A 25,939-nucleotide genomic window follows, 5' to 3' on the forward strand; every position below is an offset into this window, starting at 1 on the left:
ACCCGCAGCTCGCAGCCAGGACATCAGTCACAACGACTTGCTTAATTAATTATGTCGTCTTTCAGTTTAAAGGCGTTTAAGTTGGGTTCACAAAAGGGTGGGCTGGAGCAGGAGCAGGAGCCTGAGACGGAGCTGGAGCTGGAGCTGGAGCAAGAGGAGATGCCTGAAAAATGCCGACAATGAAAAATGCGACCGCAACACCAACCCAACAAGGCCAAGCAGCAACTGGCAACAATGCAACCGGCTGGGCTGACTGGGCTGACTGGGCTGAACGGGCTGACTGACTAACTGACTCGCTGACTAACTGCCTGGGAGTGACCCAAATTATTCACAATGAGAGCGACTGTAGATGAGAACTGAAGACCAGCTTCAACTTCATCATCATTATCATTATCAGCATTATCATTATCATCATTGTCATCATCATGATAAAGAGTGAAATAATTTGTCGCCTTTCTCTGACAGGGCGTGACAAAAAGTGTTAAATGTCTTTTCTTTTCTTTTAATTTCTTTCTCCTTTTTTCATCTCATTTTGTTTTGCCCCTTTTAAATAATGCTCAACAATTATGAAAGAGAATAAGCTATATAGGTATATACATATATGTATGAGAGGGACGGTTGAGATTTTCAAGTCCGTTCTAAACGTAGTGAATATTTTGAATTTATTTGCATATCACTGGCACTCCAAGAGGTACTTGTCATCTAACCCTCGTAGTTTCACCGCTTTCATTATGGCCAACACCTGAGCCATGCAAAATCGTTTAGCAATAAGTCAAAGCGTGAGAATTTGTTTGAATGGAAGTCACTTCGCTTTCTCTGTCCCGCTCTTCCACTTTTTCTCTTTCTGGTTGCCCTCTGCTTCGAGAAAAAAAAAATAAATAAAACTTCAAACGGCATCAGGCAAAGCATTTTTGATTAGGCCCAGAACCGTGTTTCGGAGGAGGTGAAGCTGGAGCATGGCACACGGCGTATACGCAATATGGAACCCTCGACTCAGAGCTCAGTTTGGCTTATTTAAGCTTTTGCCATCAATCCTTTGACTTCCTCTCTCTTTCTCTCTCTCGCGCTCGCTTGCTCGTTCTCTTTCTTTTTACGCGCTTTGACATTTTAAAAGCGTTTTTATGTTGTATGAGTGACTTTTGTGGTTTGTGCGAGCGCATGAATGGTCCTCCCGAAACCCCCCCTTCACCTTTATCCTTCCAACCCACTTTTTAGTTGGTTTCGCATTTGTTTTTCTCTTCCTTTCTTTTTTCTCTTTCTCTCTCATTTTTTACTTTGCCTAAACGTTTATTTTTATGTGTGTGTGTTTCCATTTTTTTTGTGATTTTAATTATTTTGCAGTTATTTAAACCATTTTTAATAGCTATTTATTTTCCCGTGTTAATTATGAGCAAAGGCATAGAAAGTCAACGACTCGACGATGCGACGTTTATTAACAACTAATTGCCATGGTCTGTGGGGGTCGGCTGAAGCGGGGAGGTTGGTGGTGAGAGGTGACTGCAGGTTATTTAACGACTTTTTTGTAAATATTTAATTTAATGAAAATTGATGATAATTGTTTTGCAAAATTAATTGAATATTGTTCAATTTGTGTGTGTGGTCAAATATAGAAAATGCCTAGAGACATCATAAAAATTTAAAAACCAAAAAAAAAAAAAAACGGCAAAACCAAAGTGCAGCAAACATAAAAAAAATAAAATATTGGCTATAATAGCAATTACAATTACTGTAAATAAGGATGATAATGATGAGATAAAGAACTGAACGAGCATTCTATATAATATATTGTAACATTATGAAAAATCTATTAGATAGAGAAAAATAGACTCCCACGTGGGAAATTATGTCAGCAGTCTCTTGCAAGGATAGAATTGTTTGATTGTGTGACAATTGTTCTTTGGAATTTGCGATTTTTTATGACATCCAAGAAATACAAATTTTGTAGCCTACTTATGAGGGTGCAATTCTGTTTCCAATTTTTGAAGGCTAACTTCGTAAGGCCCAAGCTCAGCGCACTTTGTGGATATACTTTAAAAAGCAATGTTTATTTTCTTTTAAATGTAAAAGGTTTCTTTTAAAAATAAACAAACATTTTTTGAAGTTAAATCAAATCGCAAATAACTTCAAGCTGTTAATAGTCGATAGACTTAATTTCCCCAACACATATAATTTGATTTATGTTAATCTTATTCTCATCAATATCATAAACAAGTGTTTAAGTATGTATATTCAATTGCAATGACATAACGTACATATATATGCGAATTATTCTGCAGTAGATGCACTTACTGCTCGAATCGCAAACATATCGTTTCCCGTCGCTTCCCTTCTTGTGCATTTCAATATGTAACTGTAGCTGTAGCTGTAACTGTAACTGTATAACTGTTATTCAGTGCAGCCCACATAATATGAGTACATATTCCCATTATGATAAGTCGCTCTGTCTGTCCCTTTGTCGGACTATCCGACTGCGTCTAGACTTCATTGAAGATGACGATAATGATAATAATGATGGGAATGATGAGGATATGGCCTAAGCTGCATTATGTGGTGGACAATATAGCCGCAGTCTGCAATATTTATGACGCGACGCAAATCTGCCCAAATGTAATTCGCTTCTATTTTTGGTTTTTGTTGATGCGTTCGTTCGTTTGTTCGTTTGTTCGTTTGTCTGCCTAACAAAAGTGGATAATATGTGGATATTTTTGGTCACGTTTGAATTTATTTGATTGCTAGCACTTTTAGCATTGTTGTAGCTGACGTTTTATTTAAGGTCCTGCCAACAGCAGCAGCACCACCACCAACAACGATAACCACAACGACAACTGTGGCCAATAGAACGAGAGAAAGAGAGACACAAACAGAGAGGGGGGTGCATGGAAATTGCTCAGGAAACGTACAATTTATTTCAGTTCATTGCTTTTTGTGCCACCATTTGGCCAGGACGCCGCCTACTATTGATGTCGTTGCCGTTTGCCCGTTGCCTACTTTCGATTTTGGCATGTCGCGACGCTCACGTTCGGCAATTGTTCACCACCACCTCCTCCTCCTCCTCCTCGTCCTCCTTACCTCCACCTCCTTTCATTTTTCCATTTTATTTTCTCCTTTTGCTTTTTTTTTACACTATTTGGCGGTCGTTGTCCCCTTGTCCGGCGTCTGGCGGCATAATTTGAACAACTTCAACAACAAAAACAGCAAAGTAACACACAAAAACAAAAAAGTAGCCAAGAGTTGTCAAGTTATCAGCCAGACAACCGCAAAGACAACAACTACTAGCGGCCAGGACACACTAGTCCTAGAGCCGACCCCACCTGGCAAAGGCATAAAAAACAAGTCATTTCGATGTTTTCATTTGGCTCACAATGACGCCGACTACTTACCCGAAAAAAACCCCAGGCTTTTGTTTTTCAGCGCACATAAATTGAACAGGGAGCAGAAAAGAAAATGGCTAAGGTTGTGTTAGACCCAAGTCACACACTCTGCCATTATTATTTCTAGCAAGAACCTATGCTACTTCATTTCATTTATTTATCCAAACAAATCACAAAATTTCAACTCCTAAGACTGCTAAATTGATCATAAGAAAAGAGCTATATTTTAGATAGTTAACTATTTTCTAAAAAGTTGAGTTTATAATCTAAAAATCACTTATTAAACTCAGCAAAAATCCAAATTTTGCAAACACTATCTGAAATTCATGACGTGCCGTTTATGAAAAGGGTATAGATATTATTACATTTGCCTAATATTTCCGCTTGGCCTGGAGAGTTGATGGCCTTTCGTTTTTTGGCCAACTCCTTCCGCACTGAGTGTCCTCCTTCTTTCTTTTCCTCTCATTCTCCTGTTCGCCACATATCCTTAAGCTCTGTGGTGTGTGTGTGTGCGTTTTGTCGTGACAAAGGCAAATAAATTGCAGCAATATTTGCATAAAAATGCGGGCGCCTCAGTGCGAGTGACAATGAAATTTAAATATTTATGCTATACGGTTAATAATATTAGAGAAGTTTTGGCTCAAAAGTTTGGCCCCAACCCCCATATCCGACCATTTTTGTTGCTGCTGTCATCGGGCAACTTATATTAAAACATATTTTTTGGAGAATTTCTCGTTGTGTGTGTTGCGTGGAGGATTTTTGTGGCAGCAGGCATAAAAATACCAAAAAATTGACTCATAATTTGGCAACTTTAAGTCATTTAATGAGCTGTCCATCATATAAATAAGTAAACGATAGAAGGCATACCCAAACATTCATTGAAAATGAAAGCAAAGAAAAGAACAAAAACCAAGCACGCAACTAGGACACAGGGCAGCAACAGCAACTAAGTGCATAGAAGTCAAAGCGTCAAAGCAATGAATCACCAGGACGGAGAGAGAGAAACAGAGACAGAGACAGAGACAGTCCCCTCTTTCTCACTCACATTACTCCCCCACTGGCAGCAAACAAATTCAACTTGAAGTGAACTCGACTTCGAGTTGACTTTTGACCGTCAAACGGCAGCGAAAAGTGGAAAGTGTGCAAAAGTTGCATGCAAGCGAAAGTTGAGTGCATAAGACGCCAACTGACCCCCGCGACTGAAGCGCCATCCCGACTGTCTTCCCTTCCCACAGCACTCCACCCTTTGACCTAACCGTTCACCTCTGTTCGACCAGACATTTTGTTAGTTTTAAGAATTAAAAAAAAAAGAATAAAAACCGAAATAGCTATACCCTTAAAAATGAGCATATTGCATGAAATCTTGAAAATTTAGAAATACGGGGCAAGTTTGGCTCATTTATCACCTGCAAAAGCCAAGAGACTCTGCTGTGTGTAAGGGTATGAAGAAAAGTTTACTGAAAACTATTTTACACCGTAGCAGTTAGACGAAACTGATAGTTGCCAGTTGCCAGTTAATAAATGGTTGTGGCCAAGAACCGAACAGAACCGAAACCAAACTGAACCAAACGGAACCAAACTTCAGGGAGAGTGAGAAGGAGGAGTATAGAAGCAAATGAAATGGAATCTGTTAGGATATGGACTTGGCTTTTGATTGTTGAAGGTTTCTGTATTTTTTTTTTCTTTTTCTTTCTCACTTTGCACTGCAGCAAACAGCTGCCTGGGCAAAACTGCATGCTTGGAACATATTTACACTCTGATGAATGCCCCCAAGAGGTAGATGGCATGGCTGTCCCAAGAATTTGAAGTAGAACAAGGAAAATTGATAGGACTCACACAACCAGAGAAGATCTCCTGCCTCTTGTGCCTTGCCATTTTTTCATCAATTAATTTTTTCTTACAGTTTTTTACTTAATTGGGTTGAGCATGCCATGCAAAAGAAGGGAAACACCATCGCCCTTAAAAGTGGGAAAAGGATTCTTGTTAGCTTAAAGTTAAAATTGAATTGATTTTGGCAGAACCAGAAACTATATTTAGTTTTCTTCACACATACAGGATGGAGGAGGAGAGGATGAATGGTGCAAAGAGTCACAAAAAAAAAAAAGAAAAGGAACAGCAGCAGCTGCTGTCGTCAGCTTTTTATGATTTCACTACCAACAAAACGGCACGTGACTTGCCTATGCAATATTTCTTCACTCAAGCCAAGATGAAATAGTCAGCAAAACTTTATTTTATCTTTATTAATCTCAATGTATGCGTACATATTCGAGATGTTTCTATATATGTATCAATTAAGACATTAACCAATTGATGCAATTGTCGTAATCAACTCCAACAAGAACGATCAAAAACTTGAAAACATTCAAAACTGTCGTCGAATTAACATTAACTTTGAAAATCTTTTACTATTAGCTTAAGACGATTTCGGAATTTTTAAAAGTATTGGATTTCGGAATTTTTAAAAGTATTGGATGGCATTCGAAATTATGGAAAATCGACATAGGGAAGGGATTACAACGTTCGAGTTCTGGCAACTCTTGTTAACTCTTTTTCAGGCATTGACCTATGAATGTTGACCTTTTCTGATTCCGATCCAGTATAGATTTGTCACGGGTTATTTGTATGAGTCTCAACCAAAGACTATTGCAATAAGTTGGCTCTCTTAATTTTGCATAATTTATAGCTTCAAGTGTATTAACCAATCAACATGGCCATTGATTTTCTCCACCTCCTCTTTGGGAAATTTACTGTAATTCTTTTTTGTTCGTTCGCCAACATTTTTGGTTGGCATGGTTCCGGTATATGTATATATATATATACAAGCCTATACTTATATACATTTTTATATACATACATATGTATATGTTTTTCGTCGTTTATTTCTTTTTTAGTGTTGGTGTTTTTGGCAGAAATGTGTACTGAAAAAAAAAATGTCTATCGAAACTTTGTTTCCCCTCCAACCCGCCCTTTTAACATTTTTGGCATAACCAATACCGATTGCATTAAATTAAGCGAACAAAAAAACAACAACAAAAATCGAGTCAGCCTGACACATTTAATATATGCATAAACAAATGGCTATATTAAGGCAGCGGATAGGGGTAAACGGGGGATCAGCAATAAAAATGTGCAACAGATTTTGCCACTGGGTCGAAAACTAGGGGGAAAGAGAGAGAGAGAGAGAGAGTGGGTCTACGTGACATGCTGCAAAATTTTGCATTTTAATTTGATAAAAATAATATTTACCCTGCTAATGGCTTCATTTTCATACCGAAAGTAAGCCAAGAGTGTAAGACTATGTCTCGTTTTCGTCGGAGGCAGCCAGCCAGCGAGCCAGCGAGCCATTCAGCCAGCTTTATCCCTTACATAGGAGTGAGGATGCCAAAAGCGACGTCCTCCGACCCAATCCCTGTTGTCCGTTGACAGTGATAAAAGGATTAAGTGCTAAAAGCATGAATTTAATTCCCTACAAATGTCATTTCGCTTTACATTTAGTTGCTATACTTAACAATGCGAGGGTTAGTTTCATAGTTTAACGAAATGAGGCATACAAAGTTCATTAAGTTGGTCTTAAAAGCTATTCAAATCCAATGAAAAGCTCGTTATAGAAATTGCGAATATAGAAGTGATAAATATGATAGATGACGATAACATAATTTTGAAATTTAAAGGTAAATTGGGCTCTGCTCAATATTTTTTTGTTATAAATTGGACGATTTGCCCTCGCACTAGCAACAGTTGGCGTAGAATGGCCACAGCTGCCATTTCTTGTCCACGTTTTTGGTGGGTTCATTGTCATTGTCTGTACACTTTTCGTTTAGTTTCTGTACTGTAAGCTAATTTGTGTGGCAGGTGCTTTGATTTCTATCTCCGCCCTTCCCAAACAGTCGCCCTTCCTGTAACCGTCAACAAACTACCAACAACAAAGACAGCAAATTATATTTTGTGGCCTCGCTGATAAAAATCATTTAATGACAAGATGCCGCCCCAGTCCTGCCCCATCTCCCCCCATCTCTCATCCTCTCCGACTCAGCCATACAATTAAGCCATTTAATTTAAATGAGATTAATCATAATTACTAGGCCATAAACATAGTGAAAGAGAAGGCGGTGTAGGTGTAGGTGTACGGGTAGGGTAGATAAAGAAAGGCGGCGTATGTATACCTACCTACCTATACATAGGTAAAAACAGTAAGTGGCCTTATGCTTTTAACCGGCGAACTGATTGTGGGTGCTTCTTCTCTTCTCATTGCCTTTGTCTTTGCTTTGAGCCAGAACTGATTGACAGTTTCTAGTGGGTGCGGTTGGTCGTACACCCCCAGTCCCCCTTCTATGTTCTCTCTAGCTATTAGTATGGGAGTGAGTCTGGCATGGGTTTTAAGTGCAACGCGAGAGTTAATTTAAAACACAAGCCACAGCAAATTAACCTAATGCCAGGCAGCAGGCAGCCGGCAACTGGCATCCAGGCAGGACTTTGAATTTGAATCAAGCAAACAACAAGGACGTCAACACTCGTGCTTGCAGTTGCAAAAAGTAAAGTGAGTAAAAGCCAAGTGAGTGGCAGGCGCTTTTAAAAAACGCACTTCTGGAGAGTAAAGTCCTTGGGCTAACCACATGTTATTAACTATGAAACTATGAATATTAATCGAAAAGGGTTAGAAAGGAGAATGCGCATTATTTTAGCTCGATCCATATATAAAACGAAATTTGCCCCAAGAACTCAAACTAAGCTTAATGTAGAGATCACTTGTAGGGTATTGTTTATTCTGCATATTATAAATGGGTTTGCAAATGCTTGTTGCTATTGCCGTTGGTGCCTGCTGCTGATGTTCCTGATGTTGCAATGCAATTTATGAAAAATAATTTAAATATCAAAAGGCTTTCGTTTTAATTACGCGCAAGACAAAAGCAAAAGCAACACCAACAGCAAAATCAACAGCAGTAGCAGCAGCAGCAGCAGCAGCAAACGGAGCAAAGCAAAAGGCAAATGGGGAAAAGTCAGAAGAACGTTTTAACACACACACACACACACACTCTGATATACAACATAATACGTATACTTTAAGGCTGCTGTTGTTGTTGTTGTTGTTGTTGTTGATGATGTTGCTGCTGCTGCTGTTGCCGCTGTGTTTAAATAATTAATTAAGATTGATGCAGACTCATTTGTCTTGCTGCTTTCCCAAGGACGAAACGAAACGAAACGAAACGGAGGCGATGGCAGCAATCGCGCACTTTGCATTTTCCTTTTCAATTTATTTTCAGCGATATTGTTGTTGATGCTGCTGTACTTGCTGATTTTCCCTCCACATTTTCTATTTATGTCGTGTGCGTTTTACTATGAACATACATACATATATATCGATGCAAAATTTTGCATTAGTTTGCATTAAAATTTCACTTTGTTGCTGCTGCCAACAAATTTTCGCCTACGCAGCGCCCTCAAAGCTTAGCACTTTTTTGTTGCACACGCACAAACACACACACACACACACAGACGAGCACATAGTTAAAACTCCACATACCCATTCTCACAGAACAGGGCAGGGAAGAGCTAGGGCCTTGCCAATTTGGCGGATTACAAAGGCAAAATGAGTTTATAAACAGCGAACCAAAACGAAAACCGTATAAACTGAAAGCCAGTTACAGCCAATTGCCAAAAGAGATAAAAAATAATTGCAATTGACTGGGAAAACTTTTGATAGGCGTCGTATTTCCAACTTCCTCACCTCCTCTCCAGACCCATCTCTAGTAAAAATGCGAACAAAATAACCGAAAAACCAAAAACAACAGCAAAAAAAAATCCATCAAATAATGCCCATTTGTGGGGCGTTAATTGGTCTCCTCTCTTTAATACACTCAAAGAAATTCTTCCACTAGAAATAAAAAAACAAAATAAGAAAAATTCAAACAAAATTTCAAATTTAGGAAAATAAATGAAGTCTTACGGACATTTTTTAGAATTTTTTAGAATGTACTTGGGCCAAGTAACCTTTGATAATAAGTATTTGCTCTCAGTGTATGTATATATATAATTTAATGGCTTTTACTCGGAATTTTATTTATTTAAATAATCCCATTTATTTTGCAGCAAAATTTCAATAATAATTAGTCGCTTTAAATGGGCAAATAAAAACATAAAATTAACAACAAAAGGCAGCAACTTTCCCTCCCCCCATCACGACCTGCAGCATTGCCCTCTACTATCGCCATTACTAGAGGAGGGGCTGCTGCTAATGAAACTGAAATTAATTAATTTAAAACAACAATTGCCATTGCCAAACGCCAACGCCGCCACCGTCGCTGCTGCCATGCCATTGTCGCTGCCCTTGCTACGTGATCTCGTCTGCGTATCTCATGGCGTATGCGCAATTTCAATAGCTTGCAGCGACAAATATAACCCTAAAGTTTATTGCTCGAATATTGGTAACGCCCACACGCTCTTTTTGCCAGCTCTGTCGTGCATATGTAATTATTCCAGGAGGAGCAGCAGCAGCAGCAGCAGCAGCAAATGTTTGTGCCATGTAAACAAGCTTTGAGAGCGACGACTACCATCCCAATACACTCTATCCCCTACCCACACACACACACACACACACACACACACACTCGCCTTTTCAACATCTACCTGAACCTTCATCTCCTGTAGCTAAAAGAAAAACTGGTTTACAAAAAAATGGCTATATGTAATTTAAATTTTACTATCATGAAGTCTTCATACTCTTGACAATAAGCGAAAGACTGCAGGGTAACCAACTTGTGAATGAGATGCTGATATCATTACCATTCTAACAATATCTTATAAATATTTGTAATGACTAAGCGATCCTAGAAATTTTCGAGATCTCAATTGAGGACTAACTGAGTCCTGACTGAGGAGACGATTGAAAGTAAGGTACAAAACGAAAACTATCTACTCTGCAAAGCGTTTGTTAGATAAATTTCGGTGAATTCAATATACCCCAAAAAAAAAAAAACAACTTTCGTTGAGCTTGCAAAAATTGTTGCATATTTTTCGGGGAGCAGCTTACAAAGCACTGGCAGAATCAACGCAGAGGCAGCGGTGGAAGCAGAAAAAGCAGTGGCAGAGGCAGCTAAAAGACCAAAAGACCACGTACTTAGCCTGATTTACACGTTGGCATGGCAAGGACTTTCAATATGTCCTCCTGGATGGAGGAAGGGTGGGATGGCAAAAAAAATTTGCATCACAAATGTGTCTTTTTCAGGTTGCTTGACTTTGCATAACCCCTTTTCGCACACACACACACACAGGAAGAGAGAGAGCTGCGTTTGGGGACCTCTTCAAAGTAATAGAGAGAGAGAGATATCCAAGTGGTGCGTGGGGGGCGTAAGTCGGGGAATGCAGAATGGTGCTTCATTTCATATTTTTCTCGGGCAACATTTGCGTATTTCTGATTTACATTACAAAGTCTTGTTGCCACTTTTTACGTTGCTCTCTTTCGTTTCGGTTTACTTTGTTTCGTTTTTTTTATTTTTTTTTTTTTTTTTTGCTTTTTGTCTGTGGAATTGCTTAATTAACAAATAAAAAAAAAAAACAGAAAATGAAGCAACAAACTTTTCATTTGCTATAATTTTTTGCAAAAATGTGTCTAAAGTCTATGTAGGTAGCTTCAAAAAAGAAGAAATTTGTAGATTCAGTTTGTCATTGCGTTTTATTTATTTCACATTTGTTCAATGCAAATACCAAAAATATTTCTATGAATTTATATGCTTGTCTTCAATTTACCACGCACACGAATCCCCACTCTTTGGACACACACACACACACACACTCCTCTCAATCCACTTCATCTGCTCTACTGCATTTATTCGGTCTCCCTCCAATTTGTAAAAACCATTCGAAATTGCCAGCAGTTGCTGTTGCATCTGGCCAAATATGCTAAAACAAAAAGGCTCAACTTGACTGCAAAATGATTTATTCGATTGCAAGTTAATATTTGTGTGCAAATTTGCAATCGAGAGTCGAGAAGATGCTCTTCCTCTTTCTCTATCTCTCTCTTTCTATGTTTTTACGTGTGTTTTTGTGTGCGTCTGTCTGTGTGTGTGTGTCGAAGAAAAATATAAACATTTCACATAAATTTCCATACATTTCATCGAACATCTAATTAAAAAAATATGAACTGTGATTTTCAAATGGAAACGCCACTTTGTTTGCCAATTTGCCGTCCCGTGCATGTCTTCATCCTCATAGACCTTAACTTTCAATATCGAAATGAAATATTGTGTATTCAACATGTTAACATTTCATTTCAATTCATTAGAAGAATGATAATTTTCTTTCACAATTTTCTTTGAGAAGAAGAAAAACAATTTCTTTCAATACTCGGCCTTTGTCATCAATATCTTTATCATCAGCAAAGATTGTTCATTGATAAGATAATAGCAAGATACATTTCAGACTTGTACAAGAACAGTTCACTTAAGGCGTGAATTGTATAGTGCTTTATGCCTATACAAACAAACTCAAAAGTGTTTTTAAAATAATAATTCCAATAACATTTATTCATTGTTTCTTAATTTTGACTAAATGAAATATCATGGAAAAACAATTTACCTTTTACTTGGGCTTTAGCCTTTGTCTTGTGGCATTAATATCTGCAAGAGGAGAACGAAATATATGATAATTAGTTAAATTAGTCAAAACTCATAGGTGTATATCTACATATGCATTCGATTGTGTGTGCTTGAGTGTGTGTGTGTGTGTGTGTGTGTGCAGTAAAGCAAATATGTAAGTACTTCTAAGTACTTACGAATGCTTAGACATATTTGCTCTGTAAAGTAGGCAACACTAATTAACAAAACTTACGGAGCTTCATTAATGTTGGTTTAAATATGTGTCTGTGAGCCAGTGTGTGTGTGTGTGTGTGTATACATTGTATACTTAACACCTTAAACATGCTATACCCGCGCTCTCTCTCTCTCTCTCTCTGTCTCTCCTTCTTCTGGTTATACCTCGCTTCTCCGGTCTTTATGTTGTTAGTCAAATTATGTAAAGTATTAGACACATATAACTAGCCCCGTTCTGTAGCACCCGACCCCGCCCACATCTTCCTTGCATATATGCAATTGTATTTATTTAGCACACCCACACACACACAGACACCCACTTAGGGGTCCGCTTTTCATTTGTTTAGACGCTGTCCAATGGTCTATGAAAATTTTCAAACATGGCGTCGTCGCGGGATGCGCTAAAAGTTTGGCAAAAAAACAACTCACACACACAGCTATAGATGGAATGCATGGAATATTAAACAGTTTGCTCACACTCTCCGCTTAGCACCTCTCTCTGGTCCATCTACATACATATTTTCATACATATGTATGTGTCTGTATATTTGCCAGTGGATCAATAAGTGAGCTTATCGTTTGTAGTACACAAATACTTTTGCACATGGAAAATTTACAGCACTTAAATGAAGCCCAATCCCATGCCCGTTGCATTAGCTTCGTAAATCGCGCCCTTTTATATGGATATATTACGAATATAGTATATGTATGTATGTGTGTGTGTGCGTGTGTTTGTGCTTTTGTTTGACATTTAATTCCAATTGCCATTACCTACACATATTGACATTTTCTGTAAGAGCCAAAAGGAAAATTTTCCTATGTTTTTAATTCTGTCTCTTTCTGTTTCTAACTCACTGCAAACAAAATAATTTGATAGATGAATTTAATGTTTTTTTTTATTTCTATTTTATATATTTTTATTCTTTTTTTTTGTCGTTATTTGTATTTTCTCTCATTCGTTTTTTGCATTTTGTGGGCATGCCAGCAGCAATTACTCCTCTCACATGTCGTCTTTTGGCATTCAAACAATTTGTAGATATTAGAAGAAACACGCATTCAGGCAATTATCGTATTTCCATATTTGTCTACATACATACATATATATATTTTATATATTTATATACATGTTTTTGAGCTTTTTATATATATGTAGGTATATATTTTTCATTTTGTATATTGCCTTTTTAATTGCCATAAAGCATTTTCATGTTGTTTCCAAAAGCAAATGATGTTCTGTCCATTTTCATAGGCTTCAAACTCAAACTTTTGCCTGGGCTTCTCGGTCTTGGGCTCTTTGAGTCCTTTAAGTGTGAAAGTTGGTTTGATGAAAGTTGGCATTTATTTTATTTATGCATTTTGAGTTACTTTTTAATCGGTTTATACAAACGTTTTCCATTTGGAAGTATTTTTGAAGTACTTTGTCCACTTAACATGGGAAATGTTTCCCCAATTTAACGCCAAATATGAAGCTCTTTTTTTTTGTTGCTTAATAAATGTCTATATTTTTCTTTCTATTAACCATAATCAAAGTTAACTCATATTGATTAACAATTACATTGTAATTTGACTGTAACTAACAATAAGTAGGCAATGTTTACAAGCCATAAGACCCGCACAAGCGCACATACATACATACATACAAATGAAATACGTTGCGAGGGTAACGCAAAAAGTTCCCAGAACACGTTTTCTCATTCAATGCAAAGGCCTTTGGCAAACTATCAGGAAAACCCTTCCATAATTTATATGTATGTATAGGATAGACCGCAAATGCTCTACACATTTACACACAATACACAATTCGCTTTAATTGTTATTTTAATGATAAAAATGGAGACAAATTACATATGCCATAATACAGAAAGCACAAAACAGAACGCAGAACAGAACAGAAAGCAGAACATAGACCCATAAAAACTAATAACAAAGACAACAATAGCAACAAAAGCATACAGCAAAAGCAACAGTTCATTATGGTTATAGTTGTCTGTGTGGGCACCAACAAAAGAGAAGGAGGAGATGGGAGGCTAGAGGCAAAAGCAGAGATAGGAACAGCCACAGGCACCTCCCGCACATACAAATCGACTCATTGAGCAGATTTATTGGTTTGCATTAGCGAAAAATCGATAAGTGAACCGATGTGGGTTAGGGAAGGGAGGGCAAAGACTTAAAGCCAAAGCTAAAGGCTAAAAATATATATGTCTTTTGATGGAAATTTAAATCAAACAAAATAGAAAAAAGGTAATTGCATGTCTAGCAAATATTCAACAACGATCACATTCACAAATTGAAATGTCTCATAGTGAAATTGAATTAGAGCAGAGCATAACTTGCATTTCATCTCATCTAAAGATGGCTTTAAATATCATGGGTTTTGTGTTTGAAAGTAAAAAATTCCGTCTGCTTCCTTACGAATTCATTTCACTGGCACACAGCACTTTATCACCAAAGCAAAATGGCGGGTGGATGTGGAGATGGGTTGCTGCCAGTGTCCTGGGGTGGCTTAGAAATTGAATAAAAATGCACTCAACCTGCAGGACCTATGTAGGTGGAATGAGAAGAATAACAAAGAAGAGGTTGGGAGAAATGTAGCCCAGCTCTTGCTCTACGTGTATTTCAAGTGCATATTTTGTTTGATAAATTGTTTGCCACGTTCCAAAAGTCGAAACAAAAAGCAAAGGGAACCCACCAAACCCACCATTTCAACCCACCGAGCTAGCTTCACCAAAATGGGCACCCGGGGAGACACAAATATGGCAGCTCCTGAGGCAAAAATATAGTAGCGAATATTCACGTTCACAAATACATACCTACAAACACATATACATATAGGTACCTACCTACCTATATGATTATGTATATGTAAAGTAAAAGTCTCTGGCACCCCCAGCTAGGGCGGTAAACAACCTGCCGACGACGGCAAGGAAAGTGTTAAATGGCCCAGGGATCCGGGAACTCAGGGAGCGGGCCAGAAGGTAGGATATGAGGCAGCCAGCAGTGGTGCCGTGTGGTGCTGGCATGTGACTAGCCTTTTAGCCCTTAGCCTTGTGACTAGTTGCCAAGAGGCAAAAAGGATCCCACACGAGCCTCGGCATATCCCCTGATTATGTCTACACATACCTACATATATACCTATATATGTATATATACATACACGTACATATGTGGGTATATGTATGTGTCTATGCATAGATATGTTTTTGCCTGGCGCCTCGCTTCTACTTTTTTTCTTGCTCGTTTTCTTGATATTTGGTTGACAGAATTAGGTCATTGCCTGCAGGCGCTTAAGTCATAGCCGGCAGATTAACATGCAAAACAGTCGGAAGAAGAAAATGTTTTTATTTTTAGTCTTGGATTGTAGACAGCATAACGGGGAAGCCAAGACAAGGTAATCTTATCATAACATTGGGCAGTCTTTACTCAGATATCTTTCGTGAAACCTCAAATAAACATATCAGCCATGACGAAATCGTCATTTTAATTAATATTACCCAATTATTTACAAAAACTAATTTCTGTGTCACTGTCACAAAGAAACTTTAATTTAGTTTTCACTAATTTTTACCAATTTCGTGGATAATTTGTTTTTCAATATTATAATTTAACAAAGTATGCTGCTTTTAAAATAAATCCAAAACTATCTACGTACTATGCATATAAATATATGGCAAAGTTTATATATTGCTGCGTCATTTTGTAGCACACACACATACATATAGAGCGAGAGAGATAGACAAATTAGCTGAAACCGCATGGACCACAAAATTATATGGGCCAGCCAAATATTTAGAAATCCTTTCCTCTGCCTCACAGTTGCAACACAGTTGTAAAAATATTGTGGCAAAAATGTGTAGCCAATTTGTTCGCTTCTTTTCGTTTTTTTATTTTTCGCCCCAACAGTTGCAACAACTGCCGCATGCATATCAAAATATTAGTACGAGTTGTGGATGACGCACGGGCGGTGTGACGAGGGGTGATGCGACGCGACTGAGACTGACACTTTGCCAAAATTAGGTCAACGGAGGAGGCAGTAATGCGCCACAGTGAGTAGGCGCAGGGGTTAGACTCTAGCAACGGTTTCTTTTTAATGAGACGCGCCTGCCATTGACAGCACAGAAAGTTACACCCCCCTGCTCACTATTTGCCACACTTGGAGGCAACCGGAGGAGCCGTAGAGCCGTAGAGAGATGGTGGTGCCAACTCATGTGGATCGTGTGTCATAGCCAGCACATCTCGCCTACGCCTCATATTTAATAATGTGGCAAAAACTGTGGGGAAAACGTTGCACGCGTTGCATTTCAGCCAGTCAAACGAAACGATAAGCTGAAAGGAAGATAGAATGCAAGAAAGAGAGAGAGAGAGAGAGAGAGAGGCACTGCATCAAATGTCCAACTCAGAAACGTAAGAGGAGAAGCAGACAATATTCTATCCAACCCCCTAACCCACCAGACGACTATGCTCCTTTTCACAGTGTTCTTGTTGTTGTTGTTAACTTCATTTGTTACGATTGCTTTGACAATGTTGCTGCGTCATTTGATGCCCATTTGCAATGCTCGCTTGCACACTTTCTACACACCCACACACACACAGAAGAACCAGGAGGCAAGAACCAAGCAAAAGGCCACTAGCAACTATGTGGAAAGGACCTTAAGGGTGCCAGCCATGTTGTCTGACTTCAAGTGATTGGCGGTTAGTTTTTCTTCTGCGGTTTTGATAAAGCCAACATCCAGAGGTTGGCAACGTTTCATACTCATTGGCACAGAGAGCAAGCAAGCAATAAAGACCGCCCACGATTAAATTGTTGACCCTTTTTATGGTCAAGTTCTTCCTCTTGTTTGTGTGTTCTCAGCATTCCAACTCCAATGTACTTTGATTGCTCGATTCAGATCAAATCTATATACATACACCGGTCAAATGTCGCACAGGAATACACTTTACTATGCATTGAAAGATGAGTGCAGTGCAGAAACTTCGGCATCAATCAAACACTGGTAAGCCACCTTAATTCAAAGGTTACTTGGCATTGCGTTCTCTCTAATCGAACAATGTCCATGTGCAATTTCAAACCCCTTATTTAGATTTAGGCGCACATTGTGCGAACGTTCCAAAGGACCTCAGAGATTGTCCGTAACAACGAAATTCATAATTTAATATGGACGAAATTCAAATGTATAATCTTAAAGAACACAATTCAGTACCCTTATATGTACATATGTATGTGAGCTGGTTAAAATATCGTTGACCAAGATATGAATATATATATGACATATATGACATCGCGATATTACTACAACGATTTTATGAATTTTTTTTGTAACATTAAACATTTATCATTTTCGTATATAAAACTAAACGATTGTGTTTATGTATCAATTATGGCAATCAGGCAACGAAGTTTTCAAACAGTTGGCAATTTATTGAACATTTTTAATGAAAACATTTACATACATATAAATTATTACATTCGTTTATTTTGTTGCCTTATAATTAACTTAATAAGTCTTCTGTTTGTATGCGTGTGTGTGTGGGAAGAAATGGAAAAATACAACATAAATTATGTGATTGAAATTGTGTAACAGTTTCCGCCCTAAAGAGTTGACCCCATTTCATTCTGCATATTGATGATATTTTTTTCCTTTCGATTACTTTTAGTTTTAAGGAGCTGTTGCCACGCCCATTAATCGATAGCAATCACAAATGTATTAATCACAGTCAATTATTGAACGATTGAAAGTAAAGAGATACAGTTGTCTGTAATTTGCCTAAATTGAATATTACGCATACGCCTCGTTAGACGGTTAAAACCTTACTAACTTGGTCCCAAAAACCAACAACAACAACAACGACAACAAAAGCTGTAAGCGTCTAATCAGACACTTACCAACACACAAAACACACACACACACACACACATGCCGTTAGACAAAAGCGTACCAGACCAAAGGCAGTCGGCTGAGTCTCTCACATACCTGAGGCGCATTATCCACTCTATTAACGCGATTAGTTACACAAATACAAAAACACAAAAGCCACCACACACAAATACACACACACACACACATAGACACACACGCACCTATAGAGTCTGAGACAGAGACAACGACATAAAGAGAGAGAGAAAGAGAGCGGGACTGATACGCATTGCCGGAAGTAGGAAATGGCAAAAGGAAACAAAACATTAGCCCAATACGCGTGGATAGGATAAATGCCTAGTCCTGCCTTAAGGGCGAACTTACTTAGCAAATAAACATTGATTAATTTGTTGACAATACACACAAACATACACACTCACACACACGCACATTCATTGCCTCTCTCTTTCTCACTCACTGTTTCTCTTTGACTATTGAGTAATGACCATTTGTTGTGTCCATCGCATACCAAATGAGTTAGAGAAAGAGAGCGAGTGCCAGTAGAGAGACGACCCATCGTTTTCGCTGCCCATTCGCCTCAATAAACTTCAATAAAATGTTAAAAGGTTAGAAACGCGTTTACCAGCAGCAGCAGCAGCAGCAGCAACAGCAGCAGCAGCAGCTTTGACTTAATGGATTTCCCATTTGACGCACATAAATCTTGAACCCGGCAGCAGCACTTTTCCTTTCCTCTGTGTATGAGTGTGTGTGTGTGTGTGTGTGTGTGTGGCATGTTGACAGGTGTCGCCTGTCGTCCGTTGGTCAGTGTGGGGATTATGCTGATCAACCGTTTTGCTTTTCCTTGGTAATTATGACCTTAACCGTTTCAAGAGTGTGAAACGAACATGTTGCTGTTGCTCCTGTTGTTGCTGCTGTTGTTGCTGTGGCTGTTGGTTGATTTGTGACAAGGATTAAAATCCCACCTTAATGCCATTTATCATGCAAGATACATATTCGTGTTTTATGACCAACTTCTCAGCAGCTCAATTTGTTAGCTGCCTGTTGAACGCAAATCACATTTTTGATGACAACTTGATGAAATAAAATGTCAAGCTAACCGATTTCAGTTAGATTTTATACATACTTATACATATTTATGAAGTTGAGGGCAACCAAAATGACCAAATGCTTTCATTCACAATTAAATGTAAGCCTAATTTCTGGTTTCTGGTTTTCATTTTATTTAATCTCTCTATATCTAAATTAATGTTTATTGATTTGACGTGGCCAAATACCAACTAAAACTTTTATTTTGCTTTAAATTCTTTCTACTTTTTGATAGTGAGTTCATTTTCGATTTTTGTTTAAATTCATATTTGGGTTTCCGGTTATTTGTTTATTTTTTTATCGCCTTGACAAAGTGCTGATTTCAATAGAAGATGTTTTTGATATTCTCATTGATTGATAGAGTGAGTGTATTTACATACTCGATTCATTCGCGCTTCAAGTTCATTTATTTATCAATGCAATTTCACTTAATGGTTTAACTAAAGACTTGTGCCTTTTGTTCGTATTGTTCAATACCGCAAAAACCTCACTCAAAACCAATTTAAATGCTCATTACGGCTTTAAACAGCCAACCGGGGGAAAATTAATTGAATTGCCGTTTTTCGACCACACACACACACAACACACACACACATATGTACAAAAAGGAACAGAAACCCACACATATAGACTCACACATGAATACTCATACTCATACACTCATTTAGAGGTATCCAACCAAGCCACAGCCACAACCAACCAATACGACACTTGAACAAATACACAACAGACGAAGCCGCTGGGCCAAAGGTAGTTGAATACATAGAAGAAACGATGATGAGGGGGGAGACGGTGATAAAGGGTTAAAGAGTGGTGGTGGGAGGTGATGGGGAGGGGATGGGGATAGGAGTTGCGGCACATCAAACAAAAGGCGCTTAGTTCAAGTTACACAAAACAGCAACAACAACAACAGCAATTCTATACTCTATGGCATCTCCACATAATCGCATCGATTGCTTTTTGCCTTGTTTTCGTTAAGCAAAACTTTACTCGGGCCATCATGCAAATTAAAGAAAAGTCAGGCACAAACACAACAAACAGCAACAGCAACAGCAACTAAGAGAGCGGTGAAAAAACACTTAATACTCACTCTCGGACTATTCACGAATTGATCCGCTTAGCCATTGATTGCTTGAATTTCATTTAACAAGTACAATTCGATTGAGCTTACCCTAAAGTCCATTTGATGTGTGTGTGTGTGTGTGTGTATGTGTGTGCGTGGGTGAGAGAGTGTGTGCTTTAACTCGTTCATCAATCTACAAAAACTTGGCCTTAATTCCTTCTTAAACTTATGCAGAAATATTAGTGGATAATAGTAGGCAAACAAAAGCCCTTAAATCAACATTGAATTTCCCAATTAGTCTTAGTTTTCATAAACATTTATTTTAAAATCTGTCAGCCACTAGTAAAGCGGATCAAAAATTTGTAATAATCCACATCTGGAAATTACAAACAAACGCTTTTCATCACTTCAACTAAAAATATGTAATTCTGTTGCTCACATTTTTGAGTTTTCTAAATAAATGAAACATTGTTTAACTTTAAGGTCAAGTATAAGGGTATACGAACTTCGTGGGGATAACATTTCGTACATTCCGTTAATCAATTTTAAGTTGACATTCAAACTAAATTTTAGTAGTTCGATTTTCGGGTATATTTGTGGTTTAAATCAATAGAAATTCGCTAGCTATTTGCATGAAACGTAAAACCACAATGGTAGCCAATTATTCGATGGCCTTTGACACTTTGCTCTTGGCTTCATTTGCAGTTAGAGTAGAGTTGGACAGAGAGTGTGCGAGAGAGAGAGAGAGAGAGAGAGAGAGACAGAGGTGACCAAAGCTTAATTTATGTTTACAAAGTTGGCACAAACATGATAAATTTGGTGTAAGTAATACTAGAAGGAGCGACACTCAGAAACCACTGTAAAACGATGCATTGCATTTGTTTGGACTTGGTCGGGGGGAGCTTGGTCAAAGAGTCGCCGGATTGCGCTAGCGACTGGTTCCCGATAGCCAAATATTTAAGCGAGAGGCGGCTGCTGCGAATGATTTCTAACTGGTTTTATTTGCTTGCTCGCTAGTCATTTTCCTGCCCATCTTCTTCTTTTCACTGGCGCACTGGGTAAAGATTTATGTTAGACACTAAACAGCTTCCGCCATTAAACATGAACTTGTACACACACACACACACACACAAACATATTTATATATATATATGTATTTGGGTTCTGCCCAAGTTCTCTCTTAAATATAAATTATGAGCATCTTAAAAAGCCACAGCGTAAGGATAATTTTCATAAATATTAGAGCTTGTGGCAACGCAAAAAGCTTTGCCAGTTGCTGGATTTTTCGTATGTGTTTGTACTTACATTTCCGTGGTAACACAACCCGACGACATGAATGTGTATTACCTCCGTCTTGCCCCCCCTCCCCGTCCTTTTGGGTTGTAGGTACATAAACACACAATTAAAAATAATATTTTCAACGTGGTGCCAATTAATTAGAGTCACCCACAAAACACTCGCTCGCACACACAGCGAGCGGTATGGGAATCTGTTAGAGAAGACTTTGGCAAAAGCGAATGCTTTTATACATTAGCTGCGGTTTAAGTAGCAGGTTGCCTTCTGCATGCTGCCTGAACTTTCTATCACAGATTGAAAACCAAAAAAATAGAGACAAGAGCTCGTAATGCTAGTTGAAATTTCCCTAACGTCGGCGCCCATAAATCTAATGCGTGAAATTGTAACTAAAAGAAGAACTGTAAAACTTAATGTGTCTGGTTTGACTATCTATTCACTGTTCGCTATTCACAGGCGTAGCAAGGATACTTGAAACTGGTACACTTTCGCAATTTCAGTCGTTTGTCTTTGAATCGAAATTCTTCCAACATTGAAACTAGAGCTAGTCCGTTTAGCCGTTTCGTAGTTTTGGTATTTATCATTAAGGAGTTTCATATTTTCCGGTTTTGTATGATATTTCTAATCATTATCTCAACACCTTGCAAAAAAGTGGACTGATATGCAGTTGAAGCCCCTTTTTATCTGTTATCCTTTTTACTACACCCATGTGTATGTGTGTGTGTGTGTATGTGTGTGTGTGTAGGTGGGTGTGTGTAGGTGGGTGTATGGTATGTGGTGTAGGCGTGTCTCGTATGGTGGGTGCTTAGCTGTGAAATATCACTTATTCTTCTTTTTGTTGGTGATGTTGTTCTTGTTGCTGTTGCTATCCCTGTTGATGTTGTTGTTGTTGTTGTTGTTGCTGTTTGGCATTAAAAGTTCATTGCTTGCACATAAAGTACATCAAAAGCTTTGCATTCGCCGTGTCTGCCGCTGCTCTGCTTACTAAATAACCGCAGTTTGAGTTGAGTTTTGTGTCGTTTGTCGTTGCAGCTATTAAAATCACATACACACAGAGGCCAAAACTGCACACACACATACAGAGAGTTTATAGTTAGTGTGTGTGTGTGTGTGTGTATGTGAGTATTGTATTATGCAAATCCAAGTTTTGCTTGACTTGTTTTTTCTTCTTGTTGTTTTTGGGTCGTAAAAACTTTGCGGTGTCCGCACGTTTTTCGCTGCTTTTAATGGTCGGTTTTCTCCCCCAATTCCAACCCATACCATCCAGATAGCCCAGCTATCTTTAGTGGGTCAAATCGAAATCGAATTTGGCATTCGGTGTCAACGCATTTAACGTATAAATAATGTCTACAGTCATAGCCATCGCGAAATAGTCAAATGCACGTTTCTAGTGACTTCGTGAAGAACCGAAACATTTGATTTTTTCCCTGCACGCCATTTAAAGAATGAGAGGTTTGGTTTTAAACGTTTTGGGTCATTAAATATATATATATAGTATATATATTTTTTCCATTTAAGAAGCTGGCTAGTTATTGCGATATCATTTCGTTAAGCATTCTTCCGGTGAAATAAATGCTAAATTACTTTATTATTGGGTCTTGTGAATTGTTTTACTGAGCAATTAGTCAACTTCATTAGGAAACAAGGTAAAATGTTTAAGCCATAAATGATAACAAGCAACCACATAAACCGCTTCCCTTTTTTGGTTTTTTTGTTGTTCTTTTTCGTGTTGTGTTGTTTTTGTTATTTTGGGTAAAACGAGAGCAAGGCGTTGACAGGTGCCCATCCCATCCCATTGGAAACTCTCACAACCCACAGCCATGTGGCCAGGGCACGCACACATCGTTGTCGCTGTTTGCCCCCCGCACTTCGTTCCGAAACTCATGCCACAAATTGGGCAAAGCCGCTTATAAAGGTAAAACGCAGGGCAACACACACTTCTCACCTCACTTTTTTTGAATTTTTTATTATAACCATATACATTTATATATATATATTCTGGTTCAGAAGTAGCACAGGACCAACAACAAAAGCAACAACGCCAAAAGTTGTGAAAAAGTAGCACACAAAATTTATAAACAAAAAAAAAAGAAGCAAAAATTGTGTCACGCCTTGGCTTAAGGCAGGAAAAAGAGTTGAAGGATTCTCTTTCCACTTTATTTCAATTATTATGACGACGATGACGATGATGATGAGGACAATTTATATAGGCATACACCTATGTGTATGTATGTCTGAGTGTGTGTGTGTGTGTGTATACTTATATTTAGGCACACAATCTGGGCTGCTAATTAAAAGACCTAACATAGTCTGGGTCGTCTATACCCCTCTCTCTCTCCCTCGGCCTTTCTCTTCTGTAGGCCAAAAGTTGAAAGTCATGGACCAAAAACTCAAGCCCAAGCATCGAGCCGTAGCCGTAGCCGTAGCCGTAGCTAGAGCCTGGCATTTTGTTGATAACCCAAACAGGTCCTCGAGCACACAAATCACATAAATTCCAATTGAGTGCATATTCTACTAAGCAAAATATATACAAAAATTTACTGTGCAATCGAGTGGGTGAGAGGCAGATCCATAGAGTGTGGAGTGTTGTTGGAGAGTTTAGGGCATCGTTTGTCGACAGTGCGTATGATTAATATACTTAATTTTATATGCCTTCTTCTAATTTTAATGAGAGTGCGAAAAACTTATCCAGCAGAAAGAAATTGTGGCCATGTAAAAGTTTAATAAGGATAACCAAAAAATAATGTAAGCATTTAAAAAGTTTTCTTTTTAGCTATTTTCTCGTCATAATTCCAATCCCGATAGCCACCTTGGGGTAGCCAGCTCTTAAAAAGCATTCCGATATTCTTTAATCAAGAAATATTGATACTAAAAACTTATGATTACCGAAAATAGCAAAGATTTCTGCAATTCCCAATGAACCTTAAGCGCATTCAAATTAAGCAAGTAATGTAAATATGCTTGGCATTATTATTTATTTATTATTTCACAGCAGTTTAAATTGAAAGTGCTATTATCTTTGGCCCCTAAACCGAGGTTGCCACACCACACAACAAGCAAAGTTTCGCCAAGTTTAATTAATTGAGCTGCAACATGAGTTAATGAAACTTGAAAAAAATGTCGGGTTAAACTTTCTCACTAGACAATAATTAGCGAAGCTAAATCATAATCATAATCAGAAACACAATACAACTCAAGCAAGGAAGAGAAAAGAAGAAAAAACCAGACATTGTCGTTCGGCTTCCGTTTTCTGGCATTTTCTTCACTTTGCTAAGCCACTTGAAACTTCTGTGAGAACACACACTCACAGAGCCTGTAACCCCAACATATTTTATTCTATACACTTGCAGAAAGCTGTTACATGGACTTATGTGTATATATATTCTCGATCATCTTTATGGCTCTTGTGAGATCAGTGGAACGAAGCAGTGTAAGGGTAATGAATTTGCGGCATAACGCAATCGAAGCTAGTCGTCTCAGCCGACTTTTTCAACTTTTTGTTTTGCTCTGTTTTCAAGAGCTCAAACTGTATCCTCCTTTGTCTTTAAGTGGTGTTTAACTTCAAGTGCCGCAGTGAGTGAGTGAGTGTGAGCAAAGTGAGACGAACGGGAGGGGCAGGGAAACTTTTGCCAGTCAAATTTGTGAAATTAATGCGATTTGTCCTCGTCTCTCTCTCTATATATATATGTAGGAGATGCTCGCTCAAGCTGAAGCTGTTGCTCCTTGCCATTTTCCCTATTGACTGCGGTTGCTTAAAGTTTTCTAGCCAACATTTCACTGGCCTGGGCTGACACTATATCGGAGCAGCTCATCCTCCTCATCGCTTCTCTTTCTTTCTTTCATCTGTAGGACAAACTTATGTCATGCATGCATAAATATATTTATAGTTAGAGAGCAGAAAAATTGTTCTAACACACAACTGCGTCCTAAAGATTTATTGTGGTGATTTATTTACCCAGCCACCTAACCTTCCTTCCCGGCATACCGCCTCACCACACCCATTGCCCACCACCCACAATTTTCTCTCTCTCTCTCTCTCTCTCTCTCTCTCTTTCTCACACTCTCAGCCATGCTTAGAGCTTATTTATTTATTCATTTTCTAATTTATTGATGTTTGTCTGACCTAAACACGGACGCAGCTCACTCTCAGCTGTTGTGCTGATTAGCCTCCGCCTTTCCACCCCCCCATACCTTCTCCCACTCTTTGACTCTCTTTCTCTGTTGTTGGAAAGTGGTTTCTTAAATGATTTCCACTTTCATTTTTCTTTTGCTTTTTCGCTTCAAAATACTTAATATTATTTTCGTTCATTTTATATTATTTTTTTCTTTCGTTTTTGAGAAAAGGGAAACATGATAGCCAAGGAAACTTTCGGCAATTTGCCTTTAATGTTTGGTTAAGCGTTTGGCCCATTTCGCCTTCGACTTTTTTGCTAGCCAACTCAAGCATTA

The 25,939-nt window shown here is 38.3% G+C and overlaps 1 protein-coding gene across 1 annotated transcript in view; it reads right to left on the reverse strand.

Annotated features, from left to right (window-relative positions):
- LOC6638684 (connectin) overlaps nt 1-25,939 on the reverse strand; it is a 149,727-nt gene that overhangs the window by 107,359 nt on the left and 16,429 nt on the right. The window contains exon 2 of the mRNA XM_023181562.2: nt 11,943-11,983. The gene's annotated coding sequence lies outside the window, so the exon portion shown is untranslated. The remainder of the gene's footprint in view (nt 1-11,942; nt 11,984-25,939) is intronic.

This window comes from Drosophila willistoni, assembly GCF_018902025.1.
Source record: "Drosophila willistoni isolate 14030-0811.24 chromosome XR unlocalized genomic scaffold, UCI_dwil_1.1 Seg144, whole genome shotgun sequence".
Classification (NCBI taxonomy): Eukaryota; Metazoa; Arthropoda; class Insecta; order Diptera; family Drosophilidae; genus Drosophila; species Drosophila willistoni.